This window comes from Scatophagus argus, chromosome 11, assembly GCF_020382885.2.
Source record: "Scatophagus argus isolate fScaArg1 chromosome 11, fScaArg1.pri, whole genome shotgun sequence".
Taxonomy (NCBI): Eukaryota; Metazoa; Chordata; class Actinopteri; family Scatophagidae; genus Scatophagus; species Scatophagus argus.
In genome coordinates, this window is record NC_058503.1 from 18,900,915 (window position 1) to 18,913,505 (window position 12,591).

The window sequence follows — 12,591 nt, forward strand, 5'->3', positions numbered from 1 at the left end:
GGTTTAATGACCTGTGTAAACAAGTTAGATGACTTTCTCTACAATTACAGTATTTTAATTTTAACACAGATGTGTAAATTTCAGTGAATGACAAGTTTGATTATCCATGCAACTACAAAACAACAAAAACAAAAAAAAAAACAATATTTTGCCAGGGAGTCTGTGCTGGTGGTCCTCAATAATCATATTAAATGACCTTTCATAATTGTATTTGTCTTATAGACCATAGAATACTATACATGATACTTAAACATTATATTAATCCCCTGGTCAGTAACCTGTGGGTGTGTTACACTATGATATCAGACTTGTTACAGGGTTAGTGGTGGTTGCTGTCACCTTGCCCGGTGAAGAGTAAACAACACAATCTTTGTTTAAACTAAAGCAGCTGGGAGGTGATAGATTTTCACTGTGGAAGTTCAACAGTCAGGCAAAGGTGTGAGGGAGTCTACATATTGGCACACTTCCTTACTTTTCTCCAAAATCTATAAATCTGTGTAATGATATCCAGACAAAACTGAAAGTCTCCTTAATCTCAGAAAACCAAGGCAGGGATTTTGTACAGCTGGGTGTTGCTAAGTGGATTAAATGTTTAGAAAACAGGTGGATGATACCAACAGTGATACAACTGTGTGTCATCTCTAAAAACTCCTGTGTGGAAGAGAACTGGAAAGTGACGATAAAACATCTCATCACATTCCATGAAGTAACACCCATTCACTACATCCCTCACTTTACAAGACAACTCTGTCATTAAAGTGATTTTTAAGGGGAATCTGTCCAAGCCAACCCATTCTGCTGTTCGTATTTATTTATCCCAGCATCTTGAGCCAGCAAAATGAAAACAGGCTCAGAGTGGAGGTAACCCTCTTCTCTTATCTGAAGAAATTCATTTTGGTGTCTCTGCTGAACATACGTCTCACTAACCAAATATGATTGGGTGCCTCTCACCCAAAAGGTTTATGTCTCTTCGATGCACAGAACAAGTGAGAAAGCTGAGAAAAAAACACACTTTTGATATGAAGATAACGTTAGTCATTCAACAAAGTCATTCCACTAAATCTTTATCTGTTGTGATTGCTGTTAAAAAAGTGCCAAGACATTCAGATAACTTGACCCTGCAGTGTATTTAAGTCCGTCAGATGTGTGTGTGTGTGCGGGCTTCTCTTCTCATTGGAGCGGCAGTAATTTCTTTATGCTTTTAGAAACATTTGTACAATAAGCTAATATTATCCGGTCGTTCAGGGTCATTGCAGTCATGCTTTCCGTTACCACTTAATTCAGTTAATTCTTTAACGCTGACTGAGATGTCAGGCAGATTTGCTCAGTCAGAAGGGTTATGAAAAGGTCAAATACATATAATATATGAAGTCAAATGTCAGCTATATCATATAATATGCAGTTGTCAGCACAGACCTTTTGAACAGTGATGTGTTAATCTATAAGAGCAACTTCTTCTTCACTTCGACAAGAACAGAACGATTTGATGGTGTTTTATTCTTGAAGGAACTGATACTTTCTTGCTTGATCTGGTGGCCAACTGGCCAATATCCACGCATCGCGTCTGGCCCGGTACCTTTGCTGCCGTCGTTCCACATCGATCTCGCCCCTCATTTCCTGTCACTTCCTCATTTCCTCCCTGTCATCTCTGTTGTCTGTGCCTGATAAAGACATACAATGTCAAAATCCTTAAAAACCAATTGATTGCTTTTTATCAAGGATATTTACAGGCAATTGCTTGTTGAGGTCTTTCTACTTTTCTTTGAAACAAAAGTTAGTGGCTGAAAAGTCTTAAACCTGCACCCTTTCTAATCACCAGCAGGGGGAGACTCCACTGGTTTCAAAAAGAGGTCCGATTGTATGCAAGCTTATGAGAAAATGATCCCATTTGTCACTTGATTTATTGCCTCAGTAAACCAGTTCTTAGTGAGTTTATGATCTCAGTCATTTTGTCGACTCTTATTCATTACGACATGATATTCATTTTGTAAAATTGATTATTAATGACACTTGTAACTTTAGACTTATGAAAACATTCAGTTGACTTGGGTTCATTTCTCAAACTCTAACACTATTGCTGACCACTAAATGCTTTACCCGTAGCTGAACTGTAATGCGAATCTTATCCTCTAACCCCAAACTCAGCATTTGGAGTCCTACAAAAATGAACTCAGTGTGCTCACTCTGGGTTTTAACCTTGTGATAGACTTCTCAGCGTGTGTGAAAAAAAGAAAATGAACACACACCACAGTTTAAATATATACTGAAAATCCATCTAACTGATGTATGTGCACAGTGACACTCTCCATCAGAGGTGTTTAGGCAAGCATCTTCCACCATTTGCACTTTGTTTTCCATCACAAAGGCTCCATGGAGGTGTTCTGTGTTTACAGACAGTGAAAGTTATGACTCATCACAGCAGCATCAGTTTTCCCTTGTACTGTTACTCCAAGTTTTGCTTTGTTATTTTATTTCTCAACATGCCTAAGTAATTATCCTTGTTCAGATCATTTGTTTATACTTTTATTCTGTCAGCCGTACAGGCACTTTAAAACTGACCGCATGCTTTAATTGATAGAGCAGAGCTGGTACACATTTTGTCTGGCGATTTTGTGTCCAATGAGTACAGAATGGGTAAAGGGAAAGGAGTCTTCACTCTTTCCCATAGATATGAAGGGATTGGCACGGAGGGATGCTTTAATCCTCTTTCACTGACATGATCGTCTTTCCTCCTGAGTTTACGGCTCAGGATTCAGTGAGAATTCGTTTGAAATATTTCAAACACAGAAGTGGCTCGCTAGACAGCAGTGAAATGACAAAAGGGAAATACTTTGAGGAACGACAAAACATTGTGACAGTTTGAGTGGAATGACTGAATATCCTGAAAGCAATCAAAATGGTTTATGTAGTGTAATCTGGCTAAGGCAAAAGGTTCAGATACTTTGTTTTAGTAAGTCTTGGGTTTGGGAAAGCCTTTAAACAATTTATCTTCCAAAATGAAACAAAAAAAAAAGTTATTAAAAGAAAAGCTTGAGTTAATCAATTTTAGTCCAGTGGCTTCATTCAGAATCCAACCAAGCTTTCAGATGATTTCAAGGTTAGTTTCAGATTCTTTCATATCTCTTTGAGGAATTCATTTTAGCACAGACATGGACTTCAGCTTTTGACCCCCGTTTCTTATAGTATAATATTTTTCTTCCGTGTAGCAAAGTAACAGGAACCAGTCATATTTTTAATCTATCCTATGAAGAAAGAGCTCTATTACAATGAAAAAGTCTTTGTGTTTCGGGTGTTTTTTCAGCATTGAAAAGAGACAAAGTTCAGACTTCATGGAGGTGAAATGCCACGCATTTCTTGAACAGATAAACATTGGTTGCATTAGAGTGGAATATTTAAACTGTTTATTTTTAAAAAAACTACTTTGCTGTTAGTTTTTTGGCTGACATCCAGCAGGCATGTATTTTTTTTTAAGATATCATTGTGAATAAGGATTTTTTTTGGATCTGTGACGTTGGCCTCAGGGTCAGTAATGTTAATTTTCTTCAGGTTTTTTGCCCCAGTTAATCTCTAATATAGCTATAATACAGCTATAGTGTGAAGGACACAAGGGGACATTTTTAAGAATCTCTATAAATCAGCAGAGACAGCAGAGAGGGTGAGAGAGACTGAGGGGACAATGAGAAGCAGTCAAACAAGACAGAGAGATAAATGATGTCGGTGGGGCTGGATAGTGCTGATGTATATCTGTCTGCTTTGTGTGATATGTGTTTGTGTGCATCCCCTGTGACAAACACACCTGCTGGACTTTGTGTGTTTAGATAGATGGAGAACAAAGAGGTGAAAAGAGGAAGAGAAAACTAACAAATGTAGCTGTTTGTAATATATGATAACTTCCTGTCCCCTTCCCATCAAATCTCTTCTCTTTCACCAGGGAAGGTAAATACACATATTCAACGAGTGACAGATAACAATAGTGGAAATTCAAATATTTACCCAAGGTCATGGTTATGCACTGCACTGAGATTTTTCTTTAGCCTTTTGAAATCTTCACATAGCGCAGTTAGCTGCAGTATACAAGCTGTTTACTGCACTCCAATCAATATGTGCTCAAAAGAATGTATACTTCAAAGATCTTATTTCATAAACCTTTAAGAGAATTGGTTGAATTTAAAGGGTGCTGAGAGTGTGTGGTATCACCCCCTCCTGACACCCACTGTGAACAAGTCTTCCTAATTAGTTGTAGATCTTTGGTCATGCTGGGGGGACATCAACCGTCTCAATTGCTTCTGTATGAACAACAGCACCCATTTGTGTGTGTGTGAGTGTGTGTTCATGATCCACTTGGCTCAGTTATTTTAACTCACAAACAGAAGAAAAGGTTGACACTGAGCAGTTTTAATCCTGGATTACATTCAGTGAATTGTTTTAAATGTTGAACGGCAACATTTCTTTCACTCATGATTCCTTAGCGGTTAATGTAGAGTAAGCAACTGAAACACACGGTTTGGGAAATAATGGTGTCGTCATTAAAGCAGCATTAATTGATTTTTCTGTTCATATGCCGACGTTAGGACACAACACCTTCCTGTTTATGCATTCAGCATGGACATGGAGCGACATTAGCATTTGTTTTGTGCTGAGCGTCTGCTACCTGACGAATGGAAGTCCAGTATTCACTCACCCACTCACCTCTTAGCTCCTTTTTGCTCTACTGCAACTCCTGAGCTGTGTTCACCAACTAGCCACTAACTTTATCTCCTGCTGTCTGTCTTTTACTGCATGTCTGCTGTATGTCCATTAGATCTCCCCATATAGCAATGTGTGTGTGTGTGTGTGTGTATTGTCACATTTCTCTATTATAAACTATGAGGATAACTCCTCCTTGTCCTCCCAATCTAAGATGTCAGCCCTCTCTTTGCCAACCAGGGAGCAGATTTTACAGTTCATTTATCCTGGCCGTTGCGCTCACACATTACATTTAACCTTACATAACAGCGACATGGCGAGCCTGTCGCAGTGGTTCACTCAACCAGTGCATCAGGCTGGAATCTTCTTTTGAAGATTTTTTTTTTTGGGAGCCATTTCTGCTTCACGGAAACTACACGGTGACACGTCAAAGCGCTTGTGACATGCAGTCATGTAGAGACACCAGAAAGCCTGAAAGGGATTTCTTTGAGCATTTGTCTAACCAGACTGGTCAAATAGTAACACGTTGGTATTTATAGCAATGACCTGAGGGAGGAATGGCCGCGGCATGGAGACATGTGCATAATGCTCAAAGTCAGGAGATGTCTCGTACAGCCCCAGCCTTGTGACGCTGACCGCCGAGCTTCTCAGCCGCAGCAATTTGTGGCTTCTGGGCTACAGTACAGGACAGCAGGACGCTCGCTAACGTCTGAGACCGGACTGCACGTGACTGCAGGATCAGCACTTTGAGTCCCATGCTCTGCTGAGAACAGAAAAGTATGGAAAATTATTCAGAGATAGATTATATTCCAGTAGCAGCAGCCTGAATACATCCATATTTTCAGATAAGAACTTCGATACTGGATGATTCAGCTGAACAATGGCAATTGTTCGTTCTTCGTTCCAGTTCATCCCAAAGGTGTTGGATGAGGTCAGGATTCTGTGTGTGCAGGCCAGTCAAGTTCTTCCACACCAAACTCATCCAATCATGTCTTTATGGAGCTTTGCTTTGTGCACTGGGGCACAGTCATGCTGGAATAGAAAAGGGCCTTCAGCAAACTGTTAGCATTGTCCAAAATGTCTTGGTATGCTGAAGCAGGGGATGAGCCCAAACCCTGAGAAAAGGCGCATAACAAACCTGAATTAAATAATAAAGAGGTGTGTCCCACTACTTTTGTCTATAAAGTATATACTCTGTATGCTGCTTATGTATTGGTTCAAGTGTATAAAGTTTCTTAGGAAGATGTGATTGCATGTGCAGGGCATTTTAGTCTTTCTGGTAACATTCAGTCTAAGTACAGACAATTAGAGGTGAGGGATTTGATCCAGTGACCTTTAATTCCTCTGTTCTGGTTGTGTCAGACTCAGCACCAATATGCCATGTGATGCTACAGTGAACATTCCAGATTTGATTTCACAGCCTCTTTATATGTGCAAATCTTCTCTCATGAGTCACATTTAGGAACAACTCATGTAGGAAATTTATGTAGGATTTCCTGTACAGGTCTCAAATGAAAAAGCTCTGTTATAGCTTTAGTAAAACACTGAAGCTGCGATTCGCCGTTTTTTAAAAAAAAATGTTCCTCTCTTCAATGCTTGTGATGCGTAAATTAGCAATTTACTGGAGAGGATTTAACATTAAATTGAGCGAGGCAGTGTAGAAAATCCCAAATTGGACCAAATGAAAGCAACTGGTTTGCACATCGTCATCTGAATTAGAATTGCTGTTAATTTGCTTTTCATGGATTAAAGCGCAAAAATCTATAGAGAAGCAGAAAAGTTCTTGATAAACTTCTGTTTACATCATGTGGTGTTTGGATGAATGTTTATATGCTGTGTGGGTGTCAAAGTGGTCATTCTTTGTCTTATATACCAGGACACCAATCACGTTTCTAAGTTTCTACTCCGTGTCAGTGTTCAAACCAAGACGGATCTGAGCAGTAGTTTCAGTAACACACTGCATTCGTCTCAATAACACGAGATGAGTTTAATCTGCGCCCTGGAGCTGTTGGTAAATCTGGACAAATAGCCCATCGCTCCACACTGATCACCCCGTTTTTATGGCTCATACGCCTGTGACGGTTCTGCCTCATATATCACTTTCACCCCGGGTTACAGAGGCACAGCATTACCTTCACAGGCTTCTGACTTTTCCATCATCCTGTTAAATGTTAACCTCATAGGGAAATTAAGATATGAATAAGAGCACTGTTCTCTCACCTCTCTTTGTCAAATTGATCCTGCAGAACTATGAGGTGAAGCTAAATTAGCGTCACTTAATATCATCAAAAGGACAATCCTTTCTTTCTGTCTCTTTCATCTCTTTGCATTTTCGCTCTCACATTCTTAATTAGCAATAAATAGATGAAGATTCCCTCCAGCTCTGCTTTATTGTTGTAGAGGCTCTCCTCTCTCAGCATTGACCTGTTTCACAGCTGGTCACGACTGGTGTGTGCCTATGGATTTATGTTTGTTTAGGCTTGTGTGGTAAACGTGTGTGCGCTGGCAAAGCAGTAACCCAGTTTTCACTGTCACGCCTCAGCAGCTAATGAGCAGCATTGATGCACTGCTAGTTAGTGAGGCATGTGTGCATGTGCATGTGTGTTATATTGTGTGCGTGTGTGTGTGTGTGTGTATGTGCGACACATGGTGTGATTTCCACTTCCAGGGTGCTGAAATACATGTTGGCTCTATGGCGCCTGGATAATTGCTGATGGCTGTTCCACTATGGACTGGGCATGCACACTTAAATGCACAGGCAGCACACATACAAAATATGCGGACACCCACTTTCAGACAATAGGCGACAGTCTCACATAACTCGCATATGGAAAACACAAAGGGAAGAGAGCACACTGTCTCACACGTATCCCATATGTGTGAACTCAGTCACATGAAATACTGAGTGGCTCATGCTCTTCCATGTCATAGCGGTGCCCTTGAGCAAGACACCCGATGCTCAACTGATGACAAGGGAAGCTGTATTTAAATCACTAACCTGAGTGACATAAATTAAATTTATGTAACTATATAGAAAACAGAACGGCTAAATAGGAGCTTACTGATCCTGTGATTCTGGAACAGATGCAGCTGCTTATACTTCCACATAGTTCTGCCTTCTAGTACCTAAGCTATATGGACAAAAGTATTGGGCCACCTGGGGACCAACAGGCACTTTAATTACATTGCATTCTAAATACTCAGACAGCTTTCTGGAATAGAACAGGGCCTTCACCAAACTGTTGGCACAAAGTTGGAAGCATTAAGATTTCCCTTCACGAGCCGAACCCAACCCCCGAAAAGCAGCCCCTTTATTAAACTGTAACAAAATTATTGCCACTTGGAACCTACAATAGAGGAGATGTCACATAATGATGTGTTTCTCACACAGCAGTTTGTTTACTGAAGCCATATCATTAGAGCCATTATCATATACCAAGTGACGGATGCTTTTACTCTGGTGCATTATTGTACCATTTGAATTTATCCATTATTAAACATGTGGGATCTCAGTTAAACTCAAGCTCCTTGTCTTGGGAGTATTATTGCCTTCCGTTTCCCATTAACCCATAAACCTTGAAATCCATATCAAATGTGTAAGTTGTTCCAATAAAACTTTAAATTGATTGTAAAATGTCATCTTAAGCTTCTGCACTCTTCAGATACATTCAGTGCCAACATTCAAGCACTAACATTCTGATTCCCCCATAAAGTGTTACATGGTGTTAGCGCAGGTGCATAAATATATTCATAAGTGCACGACTGAATGGCTAAGTCCAACACACACATCGCATGTTAAATGCTTCTTGAAACAAAAGCGGCTATATGTGGCACATCCAAAGGGAAACACAAACATGCACACACTTAACAGCTAAAGATCTCTGCTTATGTTGTTGGGGAAGACACTGGCCAAAAATAGACCTCTTTTGGCTTCAACACATAATCTGGATCTGGATTCATTAACTGGATAACAACATGTGATGACAGACCTTTGCATTAGTGATCAAACATTCACATTATCTTCAATTTGCCCCCATTGTGATTGGATCTCAATGCACAAATTGGGTTGGTGCAGCTGGGACTTGTCACCAAACGTGTCCAAGGTCAAGCCAAGAAAAGCTGCTGCATGACTTCTACTTAATGCTATTTTGGCTAGAGCACCTCCAGATGTAGTCTGACTGATCCGGTAGCTGTATAACAGAAGCATTAATTATCTTAATAACGTGTATATTGGGTAAAAGTGTTACTCCTTGTCTTTATTCTCTACATATTAATGTGACATCCCCTTGACCTCTCTGACACACATCTGTGAACTTTAAACTTCTTTTCAACTCTTTCGCTGTTTGTCCTGTGATTGCAGCTGGTGAGCTCGGTAATAAAAATGTCCTTTTCTACTTCTCCTGTTCTGACAACACCAACATAAAGCACAAGTAATGGTTTGACTAAGTTAGATAACACAGATGTGCACTCAGCCTGCTCATACCTGTAAGTTCAGATGAGAGCATTATACCCAGTTGTTCCAGCTGATGGTGTTCAGTTGGACAGTTATAGTCATGGAAAAGCAACATGTCATCCCACACGGAGTAACATTTCCTTTTAATAGGAAGAGCCACTCTAACTAAACAGGGTCATCCATCTTTATCTCTTCATCTGCTAAGTTATACCCTGCCAGTCAGCTGGAATGTCTAAAACTTTAATCAAGCATGTAACTGGAAACATTTTAGCCCTTTATGAACCGATCGCAGGTGTAATCCGACCATCTGATGAAAATTTTAAACTCGACATTTGCAGGTGGGCGTCAGCGATGGCCCGAGGAGGACAAAAGAGAACAACTCCCAAAGTACACAAAGTCCAGAGTGCTGGTTGGAGAGACTGAGGCAGGCTAAGAATAGGAGTGACATCAGTTGTAGAGTTTCAACTTTAGTCACACCGAGAGATTGATGGCATGAGGGACCGTGATGGAGTTATTGCAGATTATCCTTGGCAGCCCCGTGCTTGGTCCATTATACATTATGCAGATAAGTCGTCCCCTCAGCTAGCATGCAGCAGCCATAGCATTATGTTGATTTATAGTATATTCCTTTGTGTTATCTTTCTTTCATGCTCTCTAATCACAACAATGTTCAGTGAAATTACTCTTTCCAATAACCCAAACTCCGCCCCCCCAGAAAACAACTCTGTCATTATGATCAGTGTTGGGCATCATAATCTGTGTTTTGGGGTGTTTAAATGTAAATTAATTATAAAGATGAAATAAGAAACAGCGAGAGACAGACTGATATGGGGGCCCCTCAGCGGGAATGTAAACCCAAACCTCTTTCCTCTCCTCTGGGTCTCAGTGCTGAAAGAGATACTTGGACAAAACAACAAAAGACAGAGAATTTATACCTTGATTTGGTTTTAGGGTAGAACAGGAGAAGAGAGAATTCATCTGAGAGGTTTCTGTGTTTCTCTCACTTCAAGATAATCTATAGCTTTATGTTTTCCTGCCTCTGTGGGCACCTAAATCTCACAGCAGGGAGGTTACACTGCAACAATAATTTAAAAAGTGAGTTGTTGAAGGTGCACAAAAAGGAGTCATTTCTGAAGAATATTTGAAAAGAAAAAAACATATTTGTGCGAGAGCGTTCACTGAAACAAGTTTGCAGAAAACCAAATTTAACAAATTTTGTGCAGTGCATGTCACAATCAAACTCAGTTAAACTGAAGTGAGAAATCAATTCAAAATGTTAGTCATGGGGGAAAGCATGATAAAAATGATGAAAGAATTCACACACACAGCAGCAGCAGCAGCTCTGTGATTTCACTCCTACTGTTGACCACTTAATAAGTCCTCCACAGGAGAGGATGAGGGCTTTGGCAGCTGCAGGCAGTGCTGTGACATGAGGTGAGACAACCATCAGCCCCCCAAAGTTACCATCAGCCAGTTCTAATCCCAAAACCACTGCTGCTTCAGAATGCAGCCAAAGTATACTGCATCACCCCAAAGGATGAAAACATGCAGAAATATGATCAGTGACCTTGGATATATTTATGTGTTCTGCAGTGTGTCAGTAGGTGTGACCATGTATACCATGAGTCCGGTCAAAAGGCCTCTTGTGTGTCTGTACATGCTGCATTAGGGCTGTCACTTTTTGTTTGAAATTTTAATGTAGGAACAAAGTAAATACTTGAGCTGTACTGATCGGAAATTCATCGTTTCGTGTGACAAAATTATCTCAACTAGCTTTCTGAAGTTTTAACTGCATCTCAAGGACAGCATTGAACTTTAATTCTCAACACTCCCAATGTTGAAATGCGGCAGGCTGCCTCTTGTACTCAGCCAACCTTTTCCCACCAGCATCTGAACATTAACATTATTCTAAAATCAATTATACCTTCAAGAGTTTCACATAACTGAACTAACGTTACACACTCAGTGTGTTCAGCGTCCTCATCTGCAGTCGCTCTTAAATGTTCTTTTTGTACATGCAAAATGTTAACATTGTCAGTACAATCGCTCATAGAAAATTCTTTTTGTTTTGCAATTAGCAAGCCGAGCTGACCAAATAATAACAATAATTATAAGGATGGTGTTGACAGCTGACCAGGAAGTGTATTGCTCTCTAAATTATCCTGACGACACTTTAGCCTTTCTCCTCACCCCCGTGGCCTTAACAGCCCTCTGCGCTCCTCTAATCAAACCTGCTCTGGCACACAATCTATCTGTGGACTGCCTGCGTGGATGCACTGGCTCGTCACAGCCAATCAAAGCGGATGCATGTGTGCCTGTGGCAACACTTAATGCGTGTAAGAGTGCATGTGTTTACACAGTACGTGCCCTTTCCTCTCTCTTTAGAGACGTTCTGATGTGTTGTGTAATTGTACTCCTACGCCAAGATTTTGTCTCCTTGTGTCTCTGGTTCCACTCCTGGAGGATGGACATGCACACACACACATACACATCTTATAAATCCAAGTACACTGAAATACAGATTAGCATTTGCCAGTTAAAAATGTTTAAACCAAAACGATTGAGAACGTAACAGATTTTAGCTGTAACTCAAGATGCTTTGGTGTACAGGGACACATTTGTCAGTAAAAATAAAAACAGTTTTGAGAGCAAATCCCTGAGTTCGTGTGCACTGACCTCAAAATCTGCAGTTTCCTCCAGCTGTTTTCTCAGATTGTGAGCACTCGAAGGAAGCCTTACTGCTCCCTAAAATCCAGCGACACCATTTCCCTTGAGGCTCAAGACATCGATCGACACTCATGACTGCGTGCTCACTCGCCCTCAGACCTTGTTTGGTGTTTATAAATCAGCTATGTGCTTGTTAATGTTTTTTCTTTAATGAACTTCCACGTATATAAACAGCTTGTCCTCTGTGTGCCCCCAGTGGACAAGCTTCATGTGCTTCACTTTGTATTCTGTTCATTTATTTGTTTTCTTTACTCAGCACTGGTTTATTAAACCAGATTGAAACAACAGGGTTGAGTCTTTGAAAACAAAGAGAATATTTTGCCTTTTGCCTCCTGAACGTGTGTGTGTGTTATAGAGTAGGTGGGTGACAAATAGATGAATACAAATAAGAGTCTATGGTCATGCTAGCGGCCGAGTGGTGCTTTGAGCTAACTGCTAACTTGTTGATGGACACGTCCTGCCTGTGACGGCTCCCCTTCTCCCCCTCAGATGAGCATGTTTTGCGGGACTCAGCTCGTGTGCAGTCAGACCAGTGAGAAAGATGTTTTTTAATTGTCTCTGTGTTCATCTCCAAGTACTTGTTTAGCTTCTGAACTAAATCTCTGTGGTTTGAACTTTAGTTTTTCTCCTGATTCCATGTTTCTACTTTCAGGTGTCAGTTTTATTTTTCTGTTTCATCATACTCGCTTACAGTTAAGCTACCGCTAAGAAAACCTAACAAGCAC

The 12,591-nt window shown here is 40.5% G+C and overlaps 1 protein-coding gene across 1 annotated transcript in view; it reads left to right on the plus strand.

Annotated features, from left to right (window-relative positions):
- Positions 1–12,591, plus strand: part of ramp1 (receptor activity modifying protein 1) — a 45,679-nt gene that overhangs the window by 1,025 nt on the left and 32,063 nt on the right. The window lies entirely within an intron of this gene.